The sequence below is a fragment of the Panthera leo genome, chromosome A1 (assembly GCF_018350215.1).
Source record: "Panthera leo isolate Ple1 chromosome A1, P.leo_Ple1_pat1.1, whole genome shotgun sequence".
Taxonomy (NCBI): Eukaryota; Metazoa; Chordata; class Mammalia; order Carnivora; family Felidae; genus Panthera; species Panthera leo.
In genome coordinates this window covers 89,121,529-89,149,032 of record NC_056679.1, presented here as the reverse complement: position 1 = coordinate 89,149,032, position 27,504 = coordinate 89,121,529, and the positions used below count along the sequence as shown (strand labels likewise).

The 27,504-nt window shown below is 41.5% G+C and overlaps 1 long non-coding RNA gene across 2 annotated transcripts; it reads right to left on the bottom strand.

The window, feature by feature from the left end:
- Positions 1 to 1,607: 1,607 nt before the first annotated feature.
- Positions 1,608 to 27,433, bottom strand: LOC122215957. Of its 2 annotated transcripts, none has more exons than XR_006200625.1 (3): positions 27,133 to 27,433; positions 10,832 to 10,997; positions 1,608 to 1,772 (listed from the first exon to the last, which is right to left on the bottom strand). It is a non-coding gene; the product is annotated as an uncharacterized LOC122215957 (long non-coding RNA). The 2 variants fall into 2 exon arrangements; XR_006200626.1 differs by having other exon boundaries at positions 27,168 to 27,433.
- Between the last annotated feature and the right edge of the window lie 71 nt (positions 27,434 to 27,504).

Sequence of the window (27,504 nt, the reverse complement as noted above, 5' to 3'; positions counted from 1 at the left end):
ACTTTCATTCTTAAAAGTTATTTTTTTCTGGGAATATAATTCTAAGTTGAGTGTCATATCCTTTTGTCACAGTGGAGGCATCAAGCCACCAATTTCTGACTGCTACACTGGCCGGTGAGCAGTCAGCTGCTCATCCTCCTGTTTAATGCATTCTGTTAAGTTTTTTTCTGTGTCTTTGATTTATTCCAGTTTTACTATGTTATGTTTGGGTGTGGATTTTTCCCCTAGTAATGCTGCTTCAGATTCTTTGGGCTTTTAAATTTGTGGATTTGTATCTTCAGTTTTGGTAAATTCTCAGCTGTTTGTGTGCCCAAATGTTATCTCTAATCCCTTCTCTTTCTGTTTCTTTCTGTGACTCCAATAAAGGCATGTTAGACCTTATCACCATATCTCCTATGTCTGTTAACCTGCCATTTCCATCCCTCTGTCCCCCACTCCCTGCCCAGGCTTCATTCTGGATATAACTTCTATTTTAGTTCACTAAGTCTCTCATTTGCTGTGTAATCTGCCATTAAATAGATAGTCTGTTTTTCAGTTTGAGACTTTCCATTTGTTTTCTTTTTTATAGTATGCCAAGTTCTCAAATTTGTCTTTACTTTCCTTGAACATTATTTTATTTATTAATTTTTAAATATTTATTTATCTTTGAGAGAGGGAGGGAGGGACGGATAGAGAGAGAGAGAGGGAGGGAGAGAGAAAGAGTGTGTGAGGGAGGGGCAGAGAGAGAAGGAGACAGAGGATCCAAAGGAGGCACTGCACTGACAGCAGTGAACCCAAGGTGGGGTTCAAATCCACGAACCATGAGATCATGACCCAAGCTGAAGACAGATGCTTAGCTGACTGGGCCACCTAGGCACCCCTCCTTGAACATTATTTTAAAAGCTGTATCTGATGACATTTGGCAGTGGCTTTCTCTGATGCTGATCTCTGAGTGTGTCACAGATTCCCTGTGTTGGATTCCCACTGTCCAAATACTTAGAGTGGTTTCTGTTTTCCTACTTGGAGCCTGACTGATACACTGCTGTCTGCCAGTCTCTCAACCCTGGGCCTTACAACTTCCTACACAATTGTTTTTCACAGCCTACAGCTCTCCTTTATATTGTATTAACTTTCAGCAAAAGGGAACTTGGTTCAGGAGCCGGGATTCTAAAGTGAATAAAAATTGGAAAAAAAGAATCCCTTCTCCAAGACTTCTAGCCTTAGTAAATAATTTTTTTTTGTTTTTTTTAATGTTTATTTATTTTTGAGAGAGAGAGAAAGACAGACAGAGCACAAGCAGAGGAGGGGCAGAGAGAGAGGGAGACACAGAATCCGAAGCAGGCTCCAGGCTCCGAGCTGTCAGCACAGAGCCCAATGCGGGGCTCGAATTCACAAACTGTGAGGTCATAACCTGAGCCTAAGTTGGACACTTAACTGACTGAGCAACCCAGGAACCCCAGTAAATAATTTTTTGATAACATATTTTTGGGGTGCACACTGCCATCCTCCCAATTTTATTTTAGTTGGCCTGTTAGCAAGCAAGTTCATCTTCTCCTTCCACAAAACAATATCTGAGATACAGATGTTAGCTATTTACTAATAGTTAAGTCATCTTGAAACCATTCCAATTACATATTTAAAATTTTTCATTCTGAAGTCACTTATGCCAAAAAAAGTTATTTCTTAGACCTTGTCCTCTGAAGATACAATTTAAACAAAACAATGAGCACTGCAATGAGCACAATCCTTGGAGCTCCTAGGTCCCAGCTTCCTTTTCAGGAGGGTTTTTTCCTCTAAAAATAAAGATAAAATCATGTTACAATAGAAATCCTATAATAGCAATACTACAACTAACATTTTCTTCTTCCTATGATCTTATCACCTCCTCCCCATAAAAAAAAAAAAAGTTTTTTAGCCACTTTTATGGGAAGAGTTACATCACTTCCCAGTTCTTCTCTCACTACCCCCCACATCTAGAACTTTAGATGTTAGCTTGTTTCTCTTGTCTGGATATGTTGACCAGTGAGGGCCTTCCTCATCCACCAGCTCCTTAGCTGTCTCTGAGGTTAACTGATTTGTCATGGCCTATGCACTCTCTAAGACTCTCTATGACTAACTGTGCCTCAGTGCCTAATCAGTCAGGAGCAAGGGATGGTGGACAAACACCATACTAAAACTTCTGCATAGAACACAGCCTTGATGACTCAATGGGCCCATGCCACTTGCTGTAGGGCCTCCGCCTGGGGATCGCAGCTCACCTCTCCCACCTTCCTGACACTCTTTATTTTAGCCAGTTCCAAACTGCAGTATTTCAGGTGGGCTGCAGACTTGTGGAAAGGTGCCATAAACACACACCCATTATAGGGTTAGAATAAGTTCCTCATTTAGTTATCCAGCTTCAAAATTTTGTCAGAAGCAAGACAGCATCAAAAAGAAAAAAAGAAGCAAGATGGCATCTGGGCAGAGAAGAAGCACATCACAGTGATGCTCACCTTAGTGCCCAGGGGCCCTAATGGGGTAAAATCTGACCATATCTGGAACATTTTTTTCTTGTCAGGACACAAACCATTTTAAACTCAAGGTATAACAACATGTAACATCCTCATTTCAAACATCTGCAAAGTCCCTTTTGCCATGTAAGGCAATATATTCACAGGTTCTGAGGATTAGGTCATCTTCAGAGTCCAGTACTCTGCCTACCATAGTGAAGACCAGTAGCTGTCTACCAAACTCTGTTTTCCCTTCTATGGACACACAGCTAGACTACATTTTCTGTTCTTTTTGGCAGATGGGTGAGGCCACATGACTAAGGTCTTTCCAAAGGAATGCGAGCAGTATTGTGTGTTCCTTCCATACCAGGCTTGCAAGAACCTCCTATGCATGCTCCTCCTGTTCTTTCTTCATTCTCAGGACTTTAGAGGATGTGTGGAGCCTGGATAATCACTGACCTGAAAACCCATTCTGGACTGTTAAATTCAATTAAATTTAAACTATTAAATTATAGAAACTACATCATAGAGCCATTGCATTTTGGGTCTACTTGTTATAGTACTTGATCTGGTTTATTAGTCAAGCCTAACTAATACACCAACAAATGAGAATATTTCTTCATAGTCCCTTGACACTCAATGTCCATATTGCATAAGACTTAACTATACTTTCCTAAGAAGACTGAGATCATCTGAAATAGACAACCACAGTTTTTATCTCTCCCATTCAAGCATTTATTGAACAACAGGTACAGGGCAGGTACACTACTAATACCTGTGATGCCTGCTTCTTTTGTCTCTGTGGGCATGCTTTCCTTTCTTTCTTGTTGCTTTTTCTAAACCAGGTCTCCTTCTTCAATTGTACTGCCCTCACCACCTTTCTCCTCTCCAATGGCATCTTAGCTTCTGCTTTCAAACATGCTGGCCTTGACCCCCAGTGTTGAGTCAGCCTTGCCTTCACTCTGCTGTGCCATCAAACAAACTACTTCTCTCTTCCTTTGCTTCTTTTCACTGTGAGACTTCATGAGAGTAGATAAACAACTGAGGCCTCACTTTGGGAGAAGTCCAGAGGTGGGAGGGAGCAGGGACTGACCTGGTCTGGGGGCTCAGGGAAAGACAAAAATGAAAAGGCAGTGTTGTAACTGAGGGCTGAGAGCTGAGGGCTGAGGCTGAGTAGGCATTACCCAGCAAAGGAGGAAGAAGAAAGTTACAAGCAGACACACTGCTAGAAAGAAGCTGAACTTAAAAGGCACCAGCAAATACAAGTGGTGAGTGGGGTGGGTCAAGGTCGTGTGTGAAAGAGAAGGAAAGTGCTCTGGGGACAAGGTAAGGATTGGAGGTGGGGTAGGGAGAAGAGTTGAGGAGTGAGGTGTACTAGGGAGGGGGCTAGAGCTCCAAAGACAGCCTGAGTGGTCGCTTCCGTAAAGCTCCTTGGGGTGCCAGGCCCCGCCCTCGGGGCCACGCCCAGCGGTCCCAGCTCAAACCCGCAGCGCCGCCAAAGCTATTGGCGCTGTCGGAAGTGTGACCTGGAGCCTGCTCCCTGCTCAGCCGCTCTAGGAAGCTCGGGGACCCAGGTTGTGACTACAGGCCCATTCTAATTTGTAAAAACGTGAGGACAACCAAAATACAAAAGCCGTAAGGACAACCAAGAAGATGGGTAATGGCAACCAAGGCTCCTCTTATCCCAGCTTATGCCCAGAAAGATTTCCACCCCAGCGGGGGTGCTTTGGAGAAGGCAGGGATGTGTGGCGCTGTGAGCAGGGAAGCCCTGAATCTGATTCACTCTCCCTGTTCTAAGGGCCATGCTGTTCTGGACCCGATCCCACAAAGATCCCCTGTATGGACGAGGCGTGGGCTGTCAGCGCTGCAGAAGAGCTTTGGCACTAACCACTCCGTCCAAGCCCTGCATTAAGAGACTGGAACAAACACTAGCATAGTTTCTAATAGTTCAAGGCCATGTGCTTGGGATGTCCACTCTAGCCCCCTGCAGTTCTTGCGTGGGAAAGCTTAAAGCTGCCAGAAGAATTTAGTTTCTTCCAGCCAACACTTGCAGATAAGGTCCCTGTCTCCCAGTCTCTGTAGGAGGGTAGGAGCCTTGCTTCCATAAACACCAGTTAGCAAATCCAGATGGCCTAATCCTGCTTGTGTATATCTCCATTTCCCTGATTCTGAGCACGACCCCCACCACATGTCCCCCAGTGAGTGCACTCAAAGCAAGATGGGATTTTCAATCTTGGGATTCTTATTTTCTCCTGAGATTGAGAACTGTTTAGTGCTGAGTGTGGAAGAGGGATCAGGTGGGAAAGCAAATGGGCCTCCTGTGTGAGGAGGTGCAGCCTGGCTCTTTATAGTTCCCCACCTCCCTTGCCTCAGGGTCTGCTTGTCAGAATGGTGGCGGCCAGGGAGTGGAAGAACAGCTCCAAGGTGTAACAAGGTCCTCTGGCTAAAGTTATTTCCCTGATGTGAGCTTCTCTTTCTACCGTGGCACACTAATCTGTAAACTGGTCTTCAAACGTTTTTGTGGGTAGAAATCCATTTTTCAGATAGAAATTTAGATAGTACTCCCAAATAGATGGAAGTAGAGGTTTTCTAGTAGAGTGGGGAATTGGGGGTTTGCCCACTGGGTCTAACAGATTCTTCTGAGAGAGTTGAATCACCTCCAAAGAACCAGGTACAGCAAAGACTACTAAGTACTCCAAGGCACCCAGTGTCTCCTTGTTCCATTTAGTAATCAGACCCCACCCAGCAGAGTTTTGTCAGGGCATATGTCCAGCTTCTCTTCAAGTTTCTGGCCAATGGGATGTGAGCAGAAGTAAAAGGGCAGCTGTCAGGTGATTCCCTAAAAAGGAAGCTCTTAGTCCTCTGCTTACTTTGCCTCTTCCACCTGGCTGGGAACGGGGACAGCTGGAGTGACATCATGAACCCACAGGTAGATATCATGCAATGGTGATGTAAAGCCACCATCTCAGCCTCATTCATTACCCAGTATGACCTTGTGGAGCAGAGCAACTATTGCCCTGGACCACCCACCTACCCACCACTGTGCTATCATCTGAAAGAGAAACAGAGGCCAGTCTTGTAAAGCCAGTGTGTTTGGGTCTTTTTTGAAAGTGGCTCAGCCAGTTGCTTAACCAGGAGACCAAGGAGCTCAAAGGAGCTGTTTGATAACTTCTGCATTACCTACTTGAAGCTCAACTTATGGAAGACCATTTCACTTTTGACACATGTTCCCATGTGGCTTTGGCCCACTTTGAAAACTTCCTCAACTCCACCCCAACAAAGAAATCTGTAGGTTTGTTGAATGAGAGGATTAGAAGAGTTGGTTCATCCAATCAGTCATAAATGTAGATGCTAAATTCTAAAATGGTGTAAGAACACAAAGGAAATTAGAAGCAAATCTGATTTCTATTTCCTTTTCTCCTTAAATCATTTCCTGCCAACTCCTACCTTTTATTTATTTTTACAATTCTTCCTGAATCCTCTTTCCCCTTGGATTTTCTCTGACATGCCTAAATAAGTTGTTCAAACATGTGACATTACATGGGTTGTCAGTGATGGGTCATGGAAAAGTAGGACACAGCTGACTGTTGGCAACTTGAGTACCAGGAGATGGTGAAACCACATGAGAACTATACACTGTGTTACACTGTGGCAAGGAGCTTCCTGTTGAGATACTGCTAAACCTCACAGGGAAAATGAAAAAGGTCAAGGGTCACCTACAAATAAAAAAGCAACTGTAAGAAGAAATGTAAAGTGTTTAGTAGACTTTTTGTTCAAACTGAAATCTTAATTGCCTTCATTTATGAATTAGCAATAGGTCTAGGTGTCTCACATACATGATATCTAATCTTTACAGATTTATTCAAGGTAAACATTCTTATTCACATTTTATAAATGAAACTGGAATTCAGAGTAAAATTAGGTATTTGAACCCAGCTTTGACCCTTACCCCCATATCACCCTGCCTTCCACTTTTGACAAGAAATATAAAGTATTAAAAACTGGCCTTGGAGCATGTGATTAGTTTTATGCATTAATTTAGCTGACCATGGTGCCTAGATATGTGGTCAAAAATCATTCTGGATGTTTCTTTGAGGGTGTTTTCAGAGGAAAGGTTAACATTTAAATTGATGGACTAAAGCAGATTGCCCTCCATAATGTGGGTGGGCCTCATCCAATCAATTGAAGGCATGCATAGACCAGGCAGATTGACCTCCCCTGAGCCAAGAGGAATTCTGCCAGCACTGGACATTCAGACTTGAACTGTAGCAACAGTACTGTTCCCTGGGTCTCTAGCCTACAGGTCCACCCTGCAGATCTTGGACATGCCAGCCTCTATAATTGCATAAGTCACTTTCTTAAAATAAATCATTCTCTCTCATATATATATATCATATATATATCATATATATCTTTCTATCTATATCTATATCATCTATGTCTATATTTATCTATATATCTATCTATATCTGTCTGTGTCTCTTAAGAACCCCATCTAATGGGGTGACTGGCTGACTCAGTCGGTTAAGTGTCTAACTTTCGCTCAGGTCATGATCTCACAGTTCTGACAGTTTGAGCCCCACATGGGGTTTTCTGCTTTCCGCATGGAGCGCACTTTGGATTCTCTGTCTCCTCTCTCTGCTCTTCCTCTGCTCCCATGCATGCTCTCTTTCTGTCAAAAATAAATAAACATTTTTTAATTAAAAAAAAAACATCTAATACAGAGGGAGAGAGGATTATAAAATAGAGGGAAGAAAACAGTGTTCCCAGAGATGAATGGTGGTATATTACAAACCAAAATAACCAGAGAGAAAGTGAAGTCAATTCACTGTTATAGGCTATTCTGAACTGCTTTCTTGCAGCTTCAGTGGTTTCTCTGGGAATGGCATAGCCACGTATACCAAGGGGTAAGGGAGTCAATCTAAAGATGCTGAGGCCACACTAGTGCCCTCTCCCAGCTTGTAATGATGCATCTGTGGCAGAATTTCTCTTCCTGGACTTATAGGAGGACTACTTTTCCCAGTCTCCTTTACAGTTAGGGGTGATGATGTGACTGAGCTCCAGTCAATGAAATGTGGGTGGTGTGATGTAAACTACTTCCTGGCTTGGCCCACAAAAATTTCTGTAATTCTCCAACTCTCTTGTCTACTGTTCCAGCAATCTGGGAAGTCCATATTCAAAATGAGTTGACTAGAAGATAGAGGAGGGCCACCAGCACCATATTAAATTTTGTATGAGCAAGAAATACCCTTTTAAAAAAAATTTTATTTACTTTTGAGAGAGAGAGAGAGAGAGCATGAGGAGGGGAGGGGCAAAGGGAGAGGGACACAGAAGCAGGCTGAGCTGTCAGCACAGAGTCCGACACAGGGCTCAAACCCTCGAACTGTGATATTATGACATGAGCCAAAATCAGATACGTAACTGACTGAGCCACCTAGGTGCCCCAAGAAAAAGCCTTTTAAGCACAATTAACTCACTGAGATTTGGGGTTTATTGGTTCCCTCCTCTTACGCTATTTGGTGCTGACAAAGGCAGCATCCATTAGTCTCCGTATTAGTTAGAAAAAGAGAGGCTGCTATAACTAAGAGAGTCAATGATACAATGTTTTTAAAATATACCATGGGCACCTGGGTGACTTGGTTAAGTGTCCGACTTTGGCTCAGGTCAGAGCTGCCAGCTCCAAGCCTGGAACCCTTTCGGATTCTGTGTCTGCCTCTCTCTCTGCCCCTCCCCCACTCATGCTCTGTCTTTCTGTCAAAAATAAATAAACATTAAAATTTTTTTAAATAGACTAACCAAACGATCTGTTTACACAAGCTGTGCCAGCGTGATTATTCTCACAGGTGTCTCAGTTTGATGATAACTTACATGGACACCCTACTTAAAGAACAAAGAACTTTATATCTCTCTCACTTCACAGTCCAAAGTGAGCACTCCTGCCTGGCAGCTCTGCCCTGAGTTCCTTTTATTTAATTGTGCTCTGCAGACTTCAGGACACTGTTGTCATCTGGATGGTTGAAGTGCGGCTGCTGCCATGCAGAGATTGTCATCAGTGACTTTTTGATTTTTGAATCTTTTGATTCCCATGGTTAAAGAAAGACCAAAGTGGAGCCCACAGTTTGAATATACCTCTAGCCCAACACTCTTAGTCACGTAATCAAAACATAAAACTGTCCTGATTTTTCCAAAATGCTGACTCTGACCTTAAACAAAACTTAAGCCTTCTTCATGTCAGCATAACCTATAGCTTCCTAGTCAACTACATATGAGTACGTTTATGCTGTGCTTCTACCCTAAAAAGAATATCAGTTTCTAGTAACCAATCACAGTAGAAAACAAATGTGTTTCTTCATGCTCTATAAATTGAGCTATACCCACTTTTGTTTTGAAGTCTCCCTGTTTGCAAATAGTTTGTTTCTGGCTCAATAAAATATTCATACCAAGTAAGTCTCTCTGGATTTTCTTTTGATACCATTCTAGACTGTAAGCACAAAGAGACCAAAGTCCTAGTCTTTTTTTTTTTTTTTTCTAACTTCTTATTTTGAGATCATTAGATTCACAAGCAGTTGTTAAGAATACAGAGATCCATGAGATTCTGGGGTGACTCAGCTGGTTAAGACTGGTTCTTGACTTTGGCTCAGGTCATGATCTCATGGTTCCTGGGTTCAAGCCCCATATTGGGCTCTGCACTGGCAGTGTGGAGCCTTCTTGGGATTCTCTCTCCCTCTCTCTCTCTGCCCCTCCCTCCCCCCTCCCTCTCTCTCTCTCTCTCTCAAAATAAATAAACATAAAAATAAAAGAATACAGAGATCCTTTACCTAGTTTCTTTGCAAAACTGTAATATAATATCACAACTAGTATGATAATATTGGTGCAAGCCAAAGATCTTGTACAGATTTCCTCAGTTTTACTTGTACTCGTGTGTGTGTTATTTAGTTCTATGCAATTTTATCACAGGTGAAGATTTGTGTGAACACCACCACAGTCAAGATGCAGACTGCTAATACTTCCTCTCAGGCCTAGAGCAATGCCTGTCACAAAGAAGACACTCAGTAGATACTCACTGAGAGAATGAATGGATGCTGTACTAGCCAGGGTGCTCAGAAGCCATAACAGCAATGCAAAAATCCACCAATGTAAATGACATACATATAACAGTCCAGAGCTAGGATTGGAGGGACGGCTGTGCTGTCTACCTCTGGGCCAGGTGATTGCTGCAGCCCCACCATGTCCTCAGCTGATGGGCAGGGGAAAGTTAGGGTGTGTCCAGTCCTTACAAGTACAAGGCCTGGAAGTTGCACACATTGCTTTCCCTCACATCCCTTTGGCCAGAATTTAGTTGCAAGGACACACCAAGTTATAAGGGAGGCTGAGGTTGATTGTACTATCTGCTTCCCATTGATCTTCCCCTCCCAGCGCTTGGCAAGGTTCCTCATGGTATAGAGTACTTCCATACCCTAATGATGCCCAGGGGAATGTGGGCAGAAGTAACAGTGTGTCAGTTCTGAGCCAAGGCCATAAGTGGCCTCTTGTGTTTCTCTTTACCCCACTAGCATGGCTGTCGCCCTGCATGAGAAGAGCCTGCCCCAGGAAGCTATTGGTTCAGAGGATGAGACAAGTGAAGCCAACCCTAAATCTGTCCATGGACTGATGCAGAGCTGTCTCTGCTGAACTGCAAGAAAAATAAATGGCTTTTTTGGGGGGAGGCCACTGAGATTTTGGGGGTGCTTGTTATGCAGCATAAATGCAGCAGAATCTTAATGCAGTGGTCATGAGTTCAGCCTTAACTGAGGAGTTCTACTGTTAAAGGGAAGAACACACGTTAGTGTACTGCGAGAATTCTGTGCATATGAGAGGGGTTCCTCCCTGGACAGGGCAAAGACAACTCAATCCTGTGGGGAACTCCTTTAGAAGTCCAGGGCATTGCCTAGCCAGTTTAGTTAGCATGAACATAATGTAATGGGAAGCATTTTCCTGGGACTGTATTGTGGACGGAAGCCCTAGAGACAGGCTGACCTGGGGCCAACTGGAATGGTGAGAACAGACTGGGAACTCCTTGGTCTGGAGGCATCTTGGAAATGGAGGGTCGGTTCTGTGTGGGAGAATGATGATAAAGGAAAACTGTGTCTTAACAAATAAAACTGTCACATTAACCAAAACTTTGGGAAGAATTTTCTCTGTGAGTCAAGGGGTGGTGCTAATAATAGAAGCCTGAAATAAATGTTTTGCCATACTTAATAGCTAATCAGTGTTTGTTGCCAATATAACTGTAGAAAAAGCTGCCATTCTAATCTGCATTATATACAAGATTTGGAATGCATGGAAAGAGTACTGATACATATACCAGATCAATCAAACTTTACCTCTAAAGGATCATTTATTCACAGTGCCTTGGCATCTCAGCATTCACAGTTTGAGTGATAAATGAAGCTTTTTAAAGAAAGCAGCTCTCTGTACTACTTGCTGATTAATCTGCCAGGAATTTGGGTGTGCAGAATTGGCATCAAATTTCTTCTACCCAGGAAACTGCTGGAAATATTCAAGAGTTAAAAAGCTTTCAAAAGCACAGCAATTTAGGTGTAAATATCCATTTTGAGGTAGATGAATTAGTCCCTGATAAAGTAGTGGCTGCTTACTTGAACTGAGGAAAATAAAACATTTCTTCAAATGAGGCGCCTGGGTAGCTCAGTTGGTTAAGCATTTTGACTCTTGATTTTGGCTCAGGTCATGAGATCCAGCCCTCTGTTAGGCTCCGTGCTGACAGCGTAGAGCCTACTTGGGATTCTCTCTCTCCTTCTCTCTCTGCCTTTCCCTAGTTTGTGTTCTCTCTCAGAATAAATAAACTTAAAAAAAAAATTCTTCAAATACAAATATATCCTAAATTTTACTTAGGTTGTTTTTGTTTGTTTGTTGTTTTTGGTTTTTGTACTTATCTTACTACTTTTTATTATGAAAATTTAAAAACACTTAAAAATATTGAAAGGCTAGAACCACAAATGCCTTTCATCTAGATTCAGCTGTTGTTAATGTCTTACCATATTTGCTTTTTCTCCTTCTCTCCCCTCTCCCCATATACCAAAACACACCAGTTTTGAAAATAAGTTATTAATATGACATCATGATCTCTAAATACTTCAGCATGAATCTCCTAAAAACAAGGGTAATCTCTTATATAACCACAATGCCACTATCACACCTAAGAAAATTAATAATCATTCTATAATCATAACTAATATCAAAGCCATATTTAAATTTTCCCAATTGTCTCCTAAAGATTTCTATGCAATTCCCCCATGATCTAATCAAGATTTGTGGATTCCATCTGGAGGTTAATCTGGAAACTCCCCCCACCTTAACTTCTGTTTGGTTTTGACTTATGATGTTGACTTTTCAAGAGTCCAGGCCAGGTAACTTATATAAAGTCACACATTCCTGGGGCACCTGGATGGCTCAGTCAGTTAAGTGTCTGATTCTTGATCTTGGCTCAGGTCGTGATCTTGTGGTTCTTGAGATCAAACCCCCTGTAGGGCTCTGTCCTGACAGCACGGACCTCTCCCGCTTGCCCCCCACCACCCCTCCCAACTCCTTCACGTCTCAAAATAAATAAACATTAAAAAAAATAAAGTCACACATTCTTCATTTGTCTGATTGCTTCCAGATGGGGTTCTTTAACTTTTACTTTTAAGACTGTATTGTCCTTAAAATGGAAGTTAGGTCTGAAGGCTTGATCAGGTTTAGGTTAAATTTTTTTTTTTTTTTGGGAATACTTCAGAGGCATCTCATGAGGATGGTCGTACATTGGGTTTTCCCACTACTGGTGATGCTAAGAATGATGACTTACTTGGCTGAGAAAGTGACTGCCTAACCTCCATGGAAAAGTATCTGCCTGGAAACAGAGACAGAGGCAAAGTTCACAGGCTAATGCTTTATGAGAGGTACAATCATATGAATGCAAAAAAAAAAAAAAAAAAAAAAAGGCGGGGGCAGAAAGGGAGGGAAAATGAATACAATGTAGTTTGTTGCCAAGCTGGCCATGATTTCATAAGCAGCCTCACTTGGTTGTGTGGGACATCTTTGGAGGTGCTCTGTGGCACCACTGCATCTGGGTGGAGTCCTTCTCTGGCACAAAGCCCACAGTGTACTAATAGTACTTCTGGACTGTGTTGCCAATGCCTCCAGGCAGCCACTGGGAAAGCCAGGGCTTCTGTGGGTTCCACTGTGTTGGACTTGGATATAGGAGCTTCTATGCACCTGGCAGGTGTAATGACAATCTTGCCAAAGGCAAAGATGTCCATCATTGTAGGAGGTGAGCTGACAAGATGGAGGCTGAAGCTTTACAACCATCATTGGGACCTCTTTACCCAGGAGGGCAAGTGGGTCCTGAAAGGCAGGCAGGGCCAAATGCATCTGTGGGGATGGGCATACATTGTATCCAATACCAAAGGAACATCTTTTTCTTTGAAATTAGTAATGATATGTGGAGTGGTACTTTGCCCTTATAGGAATATCCAATTGCCCAACCACTTTTTTTTTTAAGTTATTTTTTGTAATTGATTTTTTTTTTTTTTTGAGAGAGAGAGAGAGAGAGAGAGAGAGAGAGAGACAGTGCAAGTGAGCAAGAGGCGGGGCTGGGGGGAGAATCCCATGAGAGGCAGAGAGAGGGGGAGAGAGGGACAGAGAGAGACAGAGAGAGAGAGAGAGAGAGAGAAGCAGGGCTCACCTGGGCTCATGTTTTACCCAGAATAGCTCGTGCTCACCCGATGTGGGACTCAAAGTCATGAACTGTGAGCTCATGACCTGAGCTGAAGTCAGATGCTTAACAACTGAGCCACCCAGGCGCCCCTAACTACTTTTTATGTGATGGTTTTAGTACTCATTGATTATTCTTGCCTGAACCAATTATTACATCAGAAGTTGCAAGATATGGGGCCTAGCTGTGCCCATTGCTACCCATTGCCTCTGGGCTCTTCAGGAACACAACTAGGAGTGTGTGTGTGTGTGTGTGTGTGTGTGTGTGTGTTCATATTGTTATTGGCATTATTAAATAGCATTTTTCTTAAAATGCTTTTTATATTTTATCTTTTCTCTTTCATATTGAAAATTCTTGGTTCCCAGGGGCGCCTGGGTGGCGCAGTCGGTTAAGCGTCCGACTTCAGCCAGGTCACGATCTCGCGGTCCGTGAGTTCGAGCCCCGCGTCAGGCTCTGGGCTGATGGCTCGGAGCCTGGAGCCTGTTCCCGATTCTGTGTCTCCCTCTCTCTCTGCCCCTCCCCCGTTCATGCTCTGTCTCTCTCTGTCCCAAAAATAAATAAAAAACGTTGAAAAAAAAAATTAAAAAAAAAAAAAAAAGAAAATTCTTGGTTCCCAATAATATTAATGTATTTATAGTCAGAGTGGTGTGTTCAAATTACCTAAAATAACTTTTTCGTTCATTGTTGGTTCAGTAACTAATTTTATATAGAATTAGGTCATTAGTTTCTTTTAAGGTCCAGGCTTAAGGCATTTCCCTTTTGATGTACTTTTGTTTCAGAGTATATAAAATACATGCTTCAAAAATCAACACTGCGTCAACACATTTAGTCACAGAAGCCTCACTCCCATGCATTATCCTCTCCACTCTGTTTCATTTTCATTAATTTCTGGTTTCTCCTTTCTGGTATTTCTTTTTGCCAAAATCAGCAAATACATAGATATAGTTGATCCTTGAACAACACGAGGGTTAGGGGCACTGACCCCCCCGTGTAGTTGAAAATCCATATACAACTTTTGACTCCTCCAAAACTTAACTATTAATACCTTACTATAATAAGTATTATATACTATATTCCTATAAAAAAGTAAGCTAGAGAAAAGGTTATTAAGAAAATCATAAGGAAGAGAAAATAGATTTACTATACTGTACTGTATTTATAGAAAACAAATCCATGTATAAGTGGACCCATGCAGTTCAAACTGTGTTATTCAAGAGTCAAATATATATTTTAATTGCCCCTTCTTTCTTACACAAAATGAAGAATACTATATATTCTTGTTCTTTGTCTAGATTTTTTTCTTAATAACATATATCCAAGGAATTGTTCCATACTGGTTCACAGATACCTTAAATGCTGAAATTCATTTACTGTCATATATATATATATATATATATATATATATATATATATATATATCAAGTGTATTAGGGTAGGCCAGGCAATGTTGCAGTAACAAAGAAACCCTAAATCTTTATAAATAAAGGTTGGTTTCTTGCTTACATAAAGTCCTATGTGGTTTAGGGCACTATCCTGTGTTTAATACATGACTTGGGACATAGGTCCTCTATGGTAGCCAGGCTGGGTAGCCAGGGCTGGAAACAGCCCATGCCAGAGCCCAGTCACATAGCCCCAAACCAATACAAGGAAGGTTGAAAATATGTCTCACGTTCATGAAGAGGAAACAGAAATGGTGAATTATATAGTATTCTCTGCCACACCAGACTTTACATTCATTCTCTCATATAAATCCCATAACAGCTCTACAAGTTAGGTACTTTTATTATGTCCATCTTACAGCTAAAGACATTGAAGCTTCAAGCCTTTATATGCCTTTCAAAATTACAGTCAGGATCAGTTTCAGATCCAGGTGTATTTGGTATTGTCCACTAAAAAAGCACAGCAAATCCATCTCATCTATTGATAAATGAAAAATTTGGAGGGACATTGGAGATCAGAGCAATTGGTGTAGGACAATAAATATTTAGGCTTTGGATTTATAAGCTTTTTTTTTTTTTTTTACAAAAGAGTGCAAAATAAAAATTAAATTCCTGGAACAATACAGACTAAAACTCACAGGACACAATGTTTCAGTAACATTGGATGATAAAACAGTTTTATTTATAATTTCTGAATCAAGAGCTAATTGTTACAGGAATTTTTTAAGTTCAAACTGAGAGTGTAAACATTTTTTCTTCCTCTTCCTAAGTAAAAGCATAATATGTTCACTGCATGAGAGAAATAATGACTCTTTCAAAACCATTTGGGATAGCTCTGAGGAATTACACCAGGTAATCTCCAAGGATTTTTTTTAATGTTTATTTATTTTTGAGAGAGGGAGTGTGAGCAGGGGAGAGGCAGAGAGAGGGAGACAGAGAATCTGAAGCAGGCTCTGCATTGTCAGTGCAAAAAGCTTTATGTGAGGCTCGATCCCACAAACCATGAAATTATGACTTGAGTGGAAGTCCTATGCTGGGGCAACTGAGCCACCCAGGTGACCCATCATATCCAAGGATTTTAAAGTTCAAAAACCTTCCTTTTAGAGGAGGAAATAAAATAAATTTTAAAGGGCATTTGGACAGTGCCTTTAGTCCCATATTATTTATTGCATTTATATAATATATTTACATTATTATGTTTATTGCCCAAGATTGGGTACAATACTGGATTCCAGTGTGTGTTTTTAGCAAGTGACTGCAGCAAAATGAAAGAACTCCACTTTAAATGAAGCACTAGCGATCCATATATGCAAGAGACTGCAGATTCCATGAAAAGGTAAGGTAGTTCCAGAAGGTGACTTTTCCAGAACAGGACAAAGCTCACCTTCACCTGTGAGTGTGAAGCAAACTCATCCTGGCTGTTGATCCAACACAGTTGGATCCAACACAGTTTTCATAATACGATCCTGCAAGTAACAACATCTTAGTTAGCAGTGGTTTTCAAACATTTTGGACCCCGACTATAGTAAGAAATATTGTTAGCCATGTATACACACATTCACTTACGGATGCAAAGTTTCATGAGACATAATATAGGCAAAACACTCTGATCCTCTCCCCTTAACCTACTCTACTCTATACCCTATCTTTCCCCAAATGCTGGCATGCCTGCATTCACAATCTGTAAGACTGGCTGTGTGAAATCCCTATGCTATTATTGCCTGTTGCTTTGGCTGATCAATCAAATTAGCCTGTGTAGAATATTTATTTTCTCTTTTTGTCCCATAGCTCCCAGAAGGAAGAGGGCCTCAGTGCTTGGATAGGGTACTATCACCTCAGAATCAGTAACCAAACCCTGGAGCTTGGAGGACTCAATGCTATTTATAGAAGTTGCCCCTACTGCTTTAATTCCATCTTCAAAACTGTTCAGGTTCACTTAGCATGTTGACATGTCACTAGGATTGCCAGATTTAGCCAAGCAAAGCAAACAAACAAACCAAGATGCCCAGTTACATTTGAATTTCAGATAAACAATGAATATTCTTAGTGTATGTTCCATGCAATAACAGTAAGTCCTTGTTCATCTGAAGTTCAAATGCAACTGGGTGTTTTATATTGTATCTGACAATCCAGCTGGCTGCACACCTTGTTTCCCTTTACCTTGAATGTCCTAAATCTTAAGAATAGATCTAGGCTGGACTGCATGTGGGCCCTGCTCTTGGGAGGGGGCACATTTTGGCTCAGTCTCCTTCTGCTCTCCTCAGTTTTAACTGTTGGATACTCACCCTATAGCCCCCTGCAGGGTTCTCTCATCTGGTGGGCACCTGCTTAGACATGGCACTGGGGAGACAATGTGGCACAAATGCTGCTCCTGCTGTGTCCACTTGACCTTCAGGTCACCCTGGAACCTTGGCATCCAAGTCTCAGGGATACAGGCTGTTCCACTGCCACCTCTAGCTCAGAGACAAAGGGACAGTCGCCATCCCTATCCAGTTTTTCAACAGAATCCCAGTCTATTTCCTGTAGCCACTCCAATCTCTACAAGTGATCTTTTCCACAAAGGAGGGCCTATAGGGAGGACAGAGAATTGCTTCCCACTCCACTCCTCCCCAGCCTACATCTTTAGCCTCTTCCCTGCTTCCAATCCTGTATATCTCAAAGAAAAGTCTTGCCTTTCCATGAAAGCACACTATCTGTCCACACAGGCCAAGCCTCTTCATCCCCTCAGAATTAAGACCTTTGGACTTGGTTTTTCTTCTCATTTACTCCTCTCCCCAGAAAAATTGGTCATTATTTGAAATTGCTCACAAATGGATGGTTTAGGGAAGTGCTAGGATCTTCTCCACCTCCTGCTATTCAAGTTGTTCTGGCTGTTCCCATAACATTTGGTTAATGGCAAGAATAAATTTCACCTCTTGGTCAAAGCTTGGGCTCTGAGTTTTGAGCTTGGGGGCCTTACAGGGCCTCTCTCCATGGCTTGTGTTGTGTTATAAGGCTTGCTGTGTTTCTTCATTGGGCTGTAACCAGCCTGAGGTCAGGGCTCCACATTTGTGGAATCAGTACATGAAGTGGAGTCGGCTGCAGGTGGACAGAGAGAGTTGAAAAGTATGGGCCATGATCCTTGTTGTCCCTTCCTTTTGCTTTCATTACACCTTTTTAATAAACACATCTTCCTCCCTCTGATTGCCAAGATGCTTCAAGACATGCTGCCCATGCCACAATTTCTTCTGGGGTCTTCCTTCCCTTTGTTAACACTTTCTTATCCAGACCTTTCTGCCAGGGCCGTCTGGGTCTTTTCAAGTGGGTTTAAAAAACGCAGTACAACAAAACTAATCATTGTTAATGTCTAAATGGTTGACCCTGGGATAAATTTGAAATCCCATATTAAAAAAATAAAACCTCACAGATATTTATTAAGTTCTGCTATGTGTGCCTTAACACATAAGGTTAAGACACAAGTTCCTGCATTCAAGAACCATACTGGAAGTCAAGATCTGAATACATAAAAAAGCCATTTAGGGATGACCCTAAGAGACTAGTAGATAATAAAATGCATTTGAAGTGACTTGTAAAGGTCACATAATGACACTGTGTTTCATCATTTGTGGAATCACAGAAACTATGATCAGATTATCCCTAAAGTTTCCTTACTTGTTCCAAATAAATTACCAACTAGATTATTTAAATTTTATATAATAAAATAACAAGATATTGTATTCACTAAGTGCCAGGCACTATTGCTGACAGCTGCTCCAGTCTTTACAAGAATACCATGAGGTGGCCATTATTCATTTCCCACTTGGCAGGTATGGAAATTTAGGCATTGAGGTTAAGAATTTGCCCACAGCACAGAGCTCTGTGGTAGAGCTGGCATATGAACCCAAGGCAACAGGCTCTTGAGTGTACATGACACAGCTGTGCCATAGCGTCTCTCCGCAGGCCTAAACTCATGCTTTCCAGTACTTACTTTTCAGGTTGCACTTCCTTACATTTTTAATAGGGAAACACCGCACTGTTCTTAGAATGCCCATACTATTCTCCATTACTCAACAAACTTAGCCCTCTAGGTTGAAACTTGTACAATTTGTAACCTAGTTTCTAACATTTTCTTGGCTGTGTATCTTTTTAGGGGTTTGGTTTACTGAAATCTGTAAATTTCACTCAGATTTTAGCTCAGAAGTCCTGCCTCATTTACTATGTCATGTTTATCAGGTTAAATCTTCTACATTTTGTATCTCTCTTCTAACCTTTCTTAAGTTTGATACCACACCTTCCCAGGCGGCATTTTCATATAGTGCTTCACTAAAACTTGGGTTTCCTCTCTGGCTGCTCATGACTAGCCTATAGCCACTCACACTCCCCTGGAGTCTCTCCAGATACTGCTGGGGGTTGGGTGTAACTGAAGAATATGGAAAGGAGTAAGACAGTTATACCATAATGAATTCCAATACAAGGTAAAGAAGAATCAGTACTGACAACTACTGAGGTTTCAAAGAGGATGTGGCATTTGAGCTGATGATAACAGACTTCTGAAGACTTTGGGGGAGGAAGAGAAGCAAGAAGTACAGCCCAGGCTGAGGGAGAGGAGATGAATCTGGAGTCTCCATGTACCTCAGACCTAAGATCCCTGGTCTGTTCCCTGGAATGAAATGCCTGTGATATTCCAGGTATTGTCAAAGCCCAGAAAAAAGTAAATTAATTTTTTTTCTTGGAATATTCTTCTCACTCTAAATTGTAGATGAGTATATCTGATCCATTTCAGATATCACACCCAATTCTCTGCTGAAATTCCAATTGTTTTTTGCCCACTCAAGAAGGCATGTTAGAATGCAAGCATGCAAGCTTGCTATTATTTCCACAGACATGACCTCAAATGGGTCTGATTATTTAGGAGGGTCAATCACGTAAAAAAGTCAGTCCTTTAATAGCTATTAGGAATGAATCAGTGTGTGACACAACACAGAGGTAACTGCCATGCAGCAGTGAGAAAACTGGGAGGTGGCAGGCACAGAAAAGGATTAACTCCCAGAAGCCTGTGGCTTCTTCCCCCCACCTCCCTAAACAGTTTCCAGACAATTCCTACTGAGCATTTGTTGGGATGTTGGGTTGCCTTTAACTTACATTCTTCCATTATTCTGAAGTAGCCTATTGCGGGGCCAGGGGACATATAAGAAAGCAAACATATCTAGCAAAAGATCAGAGATGGTCTTTTGAAAGATTTATGTATGTCCTTTCCTTTTTATGACTAATAAATATTATTACTAAAAGTTATTTAAAATGTTTCCAATAATCAGAAATGGTTATTCTAATTTAAAACCCATTTCAGGGGTGCCTGGATGGCTCAGTTGGTTAAGCGTCTGACTCTTGATTTTGACTCAGGTCAGGTTGTGGGATCCAGCCCCACATCAGACTCTGAGCACTGAGCCTGCTTAAGGTTCTCTCTCTCCCTCTGCCCCTCTCCCCCATTTGCACGCTGTCTCTCAAAAAATAAATAAAAATAGAAATAAAAAAATAATAAAACCCATTTCAAAAAAGATAAAGGAATTATAAGGTTATAATTATAGCATAGTTTGAGGTTAATAGTTGTAATTGTTTTCTTCCAAGTACTTTCAACTGCTCCTATATGAGGAGAAGCTTTAAAGGATTTGGTTGGGGTATGTGAAAGCTGGTCACTGCAGTCAGGGCCTTTAGAATCCAGGCACCCTGACACCAAAACCAGTTTAGATTATAAGGAGTAGGAATGTTCCTGTTTGAGCTTGGTTCTGCTTGAAGTAAGGCATTTATGACCCCAAACCAGGAACTACTCCTCCTTCCCTTTAAGACCTTGCTGGTGACCCACTTACCCCCTTTAAATGACCTTAAAAAGCAACTACTCCTGATTAATTTTACATCCCTGTAAACACTCTTTACTTCAGTACTTCTGAAATGTCTTCAGTTTTTTCCTGTAAATTTCTCTGTTCTTTCTTGAGAGTAAGTCTCCTCTTTCCCCATGACTGATCTATCCTGAAGGCAAAAGGCACTTCTATTTTGGACTGTGTTCCCTTGACTCCTCCCTTCTACATCTCTTCTTCCTTCCCAGCTACCCCTATAACCTGTGGAGCTCAGTACAGGAAAACCTCACCCTCCTGGCATCAGGATCCAAGGTTTTTTATACTCACGAGGTAGCCAAACAATTCTCACTAATGGAGCTGGTCTAAGGAAATATTGACCTGAGCAAATGCTCATGGTTTAAATGCAAATTCACAGATTTAAAAACAAACCAAGTGGGACGCCTGGGTGGCTTAGTCTGTTAAGTGTCAGACTTTGGCTCAGGTCATGATCTCATGGTTTGTGAGTTTGAGCCCCGCATAAGGCTCTGTTCTGACAGCTCAGAGCCTGGAGCCTGCTTTGGATTCTGTGTCTCCTTCTCTCCCCGACTTGTGCTCCTCCCCCACTTGTGCTCTGTCTCTCAAAAATAAGTAAATGTAAAAAAAAATTTTTTTTAAACAAACCAAGTAGTCAGAACTTGTAATTGTTAAAGAAAGGTACTCAAAAGCAGACCAGCTTTCACTATAGCATAATCACATTTTGAGAGCCCTGAGAAAGGGGCAGTCCAGGTGAGAAACAGGAGTAGCTTTGTAAGGGAGGGGGGGGATAAGGTAGGTGCTCAGGGCTTTCTCTGTTCTCAGATAGAGAGGGCATTAAGTGATCTCCCATGAAAACTCAATGTGATCCAGCATCCTAGCACTTTCTGATTGCTATCTGTAAACTTTTAAACCCCATAGATATTTACATTGCTCTTTGCAGCAATGTAAATGAGCAATGAGTTCCCACAGCCTTGGTTTCATTTGATCCTCATGAATACTTTGCCAGGGGTAAAGGATAGATTTCATTATCTGCACCTTGGAAAAGGAAACCAAATCTTCCACCGCAGAAATCAGAGAAGCCAGGATCTGAGCTGGCAGGTAAATGTTAACTGAATTAAACAAACACAGAAATATATGAGTGTTTTAAGGTAAACAGGTCTCTGTCCTTAAGATCATAATCCAGTTGGGGAGAAATCCTCAAAATTAAAATAATTAAAATAATAATACAATTTAATATGGAAAAATCAGATACAAGATGATGAGTGCATCCTTCTTTGTGAAATGAAGAAAGTGCTATGGTTTTAAGTGTACTTAAATAGCATTCATCCCATGACTGAACTGAAATCCCCAGAGTCTGCCACTTGCCATCCAACCTTCATCTCAAGTCTCTGCTTAATATTCTAGGTTTTACTAGGATTCCTTAGTGTCTGTAAAAAGTCCAGCTTTACACTTAGCTATGGTGATGTCTGAGCTTGTCACATCCTCTTCAGTCCTGTATTTGCAGTGCAACTCTGGCCCTCCTGACCCCCGCCCCCCCCCGGTCTTTTTTTAGGCCACAAGGAACACGAAAAAGGGGGTGGGGAATATCCATCTTCAGTGTTCCAGAAAAGTCCACCTTCACCTCCTGGAATTAATGAAGGGAGTAGAGTTTAGAGAATGGCATGGTGACTAATGAATCAGACATTAAAGAGGATGTTTTAAGAAAGAATACCAACCAGGCCAAAGAGAAAGTGAGAGAGAAGACAAAGATAGAACATGCCCATGGTAAGGATTATCTCTACCAGACACAGAAGAATCATGGTATGATAATTACGTGTGTATCAATAGGGATAACAAATAGGGATGACAGATCATTTAAAATTGAGATTTCCAAAAATCTAGGAAGGCATTGGGTATCACTGCTCTCCAGAACACACAAATTATCCCCCAATGCCTCCTCCTTCACCTGGGGATTCTGTGGCCTTCTGTGTGGAGATTGTGGTCCTGTCCCATTATTCACTCCTTATACCACATTGGCAAAAACAGATACAAAAGTCTCTAGTTTACTCCTAAGTATTAATTTATTCTGAACGCAGAGCATAGGCAGCAAGACCAGACCTCTGGCCTAACTGCTGTTGACTTCTACAATATCAAATGAGCACAAAGATAGATTTAAAAGGCAAGTAACAAACTGGGAAAATATTTGCAGCACAAGTAACAGTATTTTATTTTATATTATATAAGAGTTCTAGCAAAGGAGTGACACAAAGATGAGTCCCCATGAGCAAAAGATACAAGTAGACAATTCACAAAAGTGATGTATACAAGCAGGTTCCACTTTACTAGTAATGAGAACATAACTTAAAAGCAATACAAAACCACTCTTCTATCAGGTTGGTAAAGATGACAAAGAATGAAAAGACAGTGTTGGCAGGTGTAGAGAAAAGGACCCTCCTGCCCACTGGTGTCAAAGCAGTGCCACCCTTCTGTAGCATCAAAAACCTTCAATAACGAGGGCACCTTTTGACAACAGTTTCAGTATTTTATACTAAGAAAATAATTAGGGATGTCCACAGAGATTTAGCTACAAGTAATTTTACAAAAGTGAAAATTTGGAAACAACCCAAATGTACAAAAAACAGGGATTGTAATTATGGTACATTTGTATAATAGAATACCAAGCAGTCATTAAAAATGCCATAGAAGTATATTTTTTGACATGGAAAAATGTTAAGCAATTAAATATTAAATATTAAGCAATTAAAGCTAATTATGATTCTAACTATGTATATATATATGGAACAAATATATATATATATAAATATATATATAGGCTTGATTACTTCTGGATTTTTTTTCCATTTTGCTTATTTATGGTTTACTGCTTTTCCGTAATGCATGTCCATTTCTTTTATAACAATTTTAATGTTTATTTATTTTTGAGCTGTCAGCACAGAACCTGATGCTGGGCTCAAACCCACGGACAGCTACATCATGACCTGAGCTGAAGTCAGATGCTTAACCAACTGAGTCACCCAGGCACCCCTCTTTTAAAATAATTTTTAAAAAACAGGTAATTATGTGAGGGTAAAAGGATAGAAAAGGCATTAATAAATTCTGAATTCACTGGGATTGAACTGTAACTGAACATTAATAAATAAACAAATCATAAAGTGTCAGCATTTACCTTGAATTAATTAGACTTAGGTTTTTTGCCATCAGAGGTAATAAGGCCTAGAATTAAAAGTGACTTGAGTTATAGAAAATACAGTTATAATTCAGGCATAACCTATCTTTGAACTGTAAAATCTGTACCTATTACATGTTTATATGTGTGTATAGAAAATATTTGGGGGTGCCTGGGTGGCTCAGTCGGTTAAGCATCTGACCTCAGCGCAGGTACATGCGGTACATGAGTTTGAGACCCGCGTAGGGCTCTGTGCTGCCAGCTTGGAGCCTGGAGCCTTCTCTGGATTCTGTGTCTCCCTCTCTTTCTGCCCTTCCCCCACTCTTACTCACTCTCTCTCTCTCAAAAATAAATAAAACATTAAGAAAAATATTTGGAAGGATATCCACTAAATTTAAAAGTAGTCCTCTTAGCAGGGTGTGATTAGTGGAGGAAGGGAGATAATTAACTTTTTCTTGACACTACTCTATACTGTTTGACTGTTATAACAAGCATGCAAAAATCTGAGTATCTTTAAAAAGCAAAAATGGTTCTAATTACAAATATCTAGAAATGTGGACAGTATCTATGGTATGGAAAAAATTAATAATGCAAAATAATGTATACTATGCCCATAACTATGTCATGTATCTACAGGTGAGAAAGGCTGGGATGGGAAAACTCTATCATGAAAATAGTTGTTCAAGTTCATTTATTTGTTCACTTATTCCACAAATGTTTGTTGAGTACCTACTAAGAGATAGGCACTTGGGATACAGCAAGGAATCAAACAGCCAAATATGGCTCCCCTCATGGAACTTATATTCTAGCAGGTGTGGACAGGCAAGAAGTAGTAAACATAATAAATATGTTAGTTGATAAGTGAGTGCTATGGAAAAACTTGAGCAGAGTAAGAGAAACTGGCACTGCTGTGAGTGAGGAGGAGGGTTAAATGGGTTGGTCAGAGAAGGCCTCACTGAGGTGACATTGGAGAAAAAGTTTGAAAAAGGTAAGGAAGTGAATTAAGCAAATATCTGAAATATCTAGAAGAGCTTTATAAGCAAAGGGGACAGCCAGTGCAAAGAACCTGAAATGGGTTCAAGGAAAAGCAATGAAGGCAGTGGGCCTGAGTCAGATTAAGTAAGCAAAGGGAGAGCAGGTCAGAGATAATCAGCAGTTAGTTGGTGTTTGGCTCTGTAGGCCAAGGATTCAGGCTTTTTATTCCAAGTGAACTGGGGAGACACTGTATGGTTTTGAGTGGAGAAATGCCAGGATCCCTTTGGCTGTTGTATGAAGATTAGATTACTGGGGGTCAGGGAGTATGGCAGAGAGACCTGGTTGATCAGGTGAGGGATGGAGGTTGCTGTGGGGATGATGAGGTGTTGGACACTAGGTATAGTTTGAATGTACAGCCAACAAAATCTGATTGGGTAGAGGATGTGACAGAGGTATGAGGATGGCTCTTGAGCTTTGGGCCTGAGTAAATGAAGTGCAGTTGCCATTAATTCAGATGAGAAAGACAGCTGGATGGAGTAGGTTTGAAATTGGGGAAAGAACTTATTTGTGGACCTATTACGTTTGCATGTAGTAGCAATATAAATTTTGTTTTCAAAACATTTCTAGGTTACTCAGTCGGTTAAGAGTCTGGCTCTTGGTCTCCACTCAGGTCATGATATCACAGTTCATGGGATCCAGCCCCACATCAGACTCTCTACTGACAGCATGGAGCCTGCTTGGGATTCTCTCTCTCCCTCTCTCTCTCTGCCCCACCCCTGCTTGCTCTCTACCTCTCAAAATAAAGAAAATTTAAAACATTGTTAAAAAAAGAGAATGTTTCTAATAGTATGATGATGTCTTTCCCAATAAATCATTTCAAGACTCCTGACCCAGCAATTATTACATTCCCAGTACTGAAAATATGCAAATTAATTACAGCTGGGAATCTGCAGAAATCACAGGAATAGAAGCTAAGCCAGAAGACTGGAGCCTAGGTTCCAGTTTTCAAAAAGGGGGAAAAACCCGGGGCTGCAAATCTATCCACAGTCCTGGCAATATTCTAGAATATGTCACTAAACGGATGGCGTATGAACTCCAAAAATTAGCTAAAGCTCCTCTTGGATTCAGCTTAGAGTCAAACAAGTCAGACTTTTCTTTCATGTGTCTTCTTTCCTTCTCATAAAGAACCCTTCACTCCTGATACTTCTGACACCGAATGAGTGGGTTTGCCCCTCCCCGCCCCCACCAAGCAATCTTCTGTGATACCAGCTGGCTACATCAGATCCCACAGGTTAAGGGATCAGTCCCATGAGACTGACCACACTGTAGATACTAATCACAAGTAGCAGGTCCCCAAGTTTCCCACAACTTCTGTCTTAGCTACAAATCGGAGGTTCCCAGGATCTCTTCCCCTTGGATTCAATTACTTGCTAGAGCAGCTTACAGAACTTAGGAAAACACTTATTTACATTCACCAATATAATGAAGGATGCAGATGAACATCCAGATGAAGAGATATACGGGGTGGGGTGTGGGAGGGTGCCAACTACAGGAGTTCTGTCTAGTGGAGTTGGGGTGCATCAGTCTCCCAGTACATGGATGTGTTTACCAACCTGGAAGCTCTTGGAACCTGACTATCGGGAGTTCTATGGAAGTTTCATCACTTACGCATGATCAATCAGTAACCTCATTTTCAGCCCTTTTTCCATCTCCACAGAATCATGTCTTGTCCCTCTAGTAACTAACCCTCATCTAGGAGCTGTCTAGGAGCCCACCCAGAGCGGCTTCTTTTGAACAAAGGACTTTCCCATCACCTAGGAAATTTCAAGTTTCACAAGCCCTATGTCAGGACCACGGTCAGTGGGCCAAATATTAGAACAAAAGATGCTCCTAGTGCTCTTACCACTTAGGAAATTCCAAGGGTTTTAGGAACTTTGAGCCAGGAATGAAATAAAGACCAAATATATATATATATATATATATATATATTCCTTCTTATAAAACATAGTATCTCATAAGATATGCCAGAAGACGGAAGCTTAGGTTAGTGTTTTCAAAAATGAGGGGAAAACAGGCTGCCAATTCGTTCATAGTCCTGGCAAGATTCTAGAACATGTCATTAAGGGGATGACATATGAACTCCAAAAATTAGTAGCTACTCTTGGATTTAAGTTGAACTCAAGAGCAAGTCAGGTCAATATATTTAGGTCAATATATTTAGAAAAGAAGCTACCAGGGCAATTTTGGAACTTGGCAGTCCATCGCAGGAGTGGAAATGTTTCTTCGGGGAGAGGTCTCCGGTGGAACGTGATAGCGGCAGTACTGGGTAGTGTTACAGCCTGGGAGTCCAGTCTCTACCACATCCTAAGTGCAACCTCAGGCTGACCTGTCTGCTGTGCAAGGGGTGGCAAACCATGTAAAGTGCTTCGCACACTGTGCGTGGAGGCTGTAGTGAAGGCGTGGGGCACTCATTTTAGAGTATTCTTACCCTTTTCTTTCCCTTGACGCAATGAAAGGTCCTACCTAGGCGAGAGAAGTAGCGAGGATAAGTAAGCGATGAACAAAATAAAACTTTGGTACTGCCACAGAGCTGTCAGCACTGGAACGGTTAATACTGGCTTCAGTGCTTCCTCAATTGTTTCTCACCGGGAGGACGGACGACCGGAGAGGGGCGCTGCCTTGGCCTTTGCCAGCACGTAGGTCAAGCAGGCTGTTGCTAGGCGACCTCAGGAGGGCACCAGGGCCAAGCTGCCCCACCCCCTTCCTGCCCAAGTCCTACCCCGCCAGGCCCACCGGCTTCTACTCTCGCGACAGGCCGAGGCGTCGTGACGCATGCGCTCTTCTTACCACGAGGCTCGAA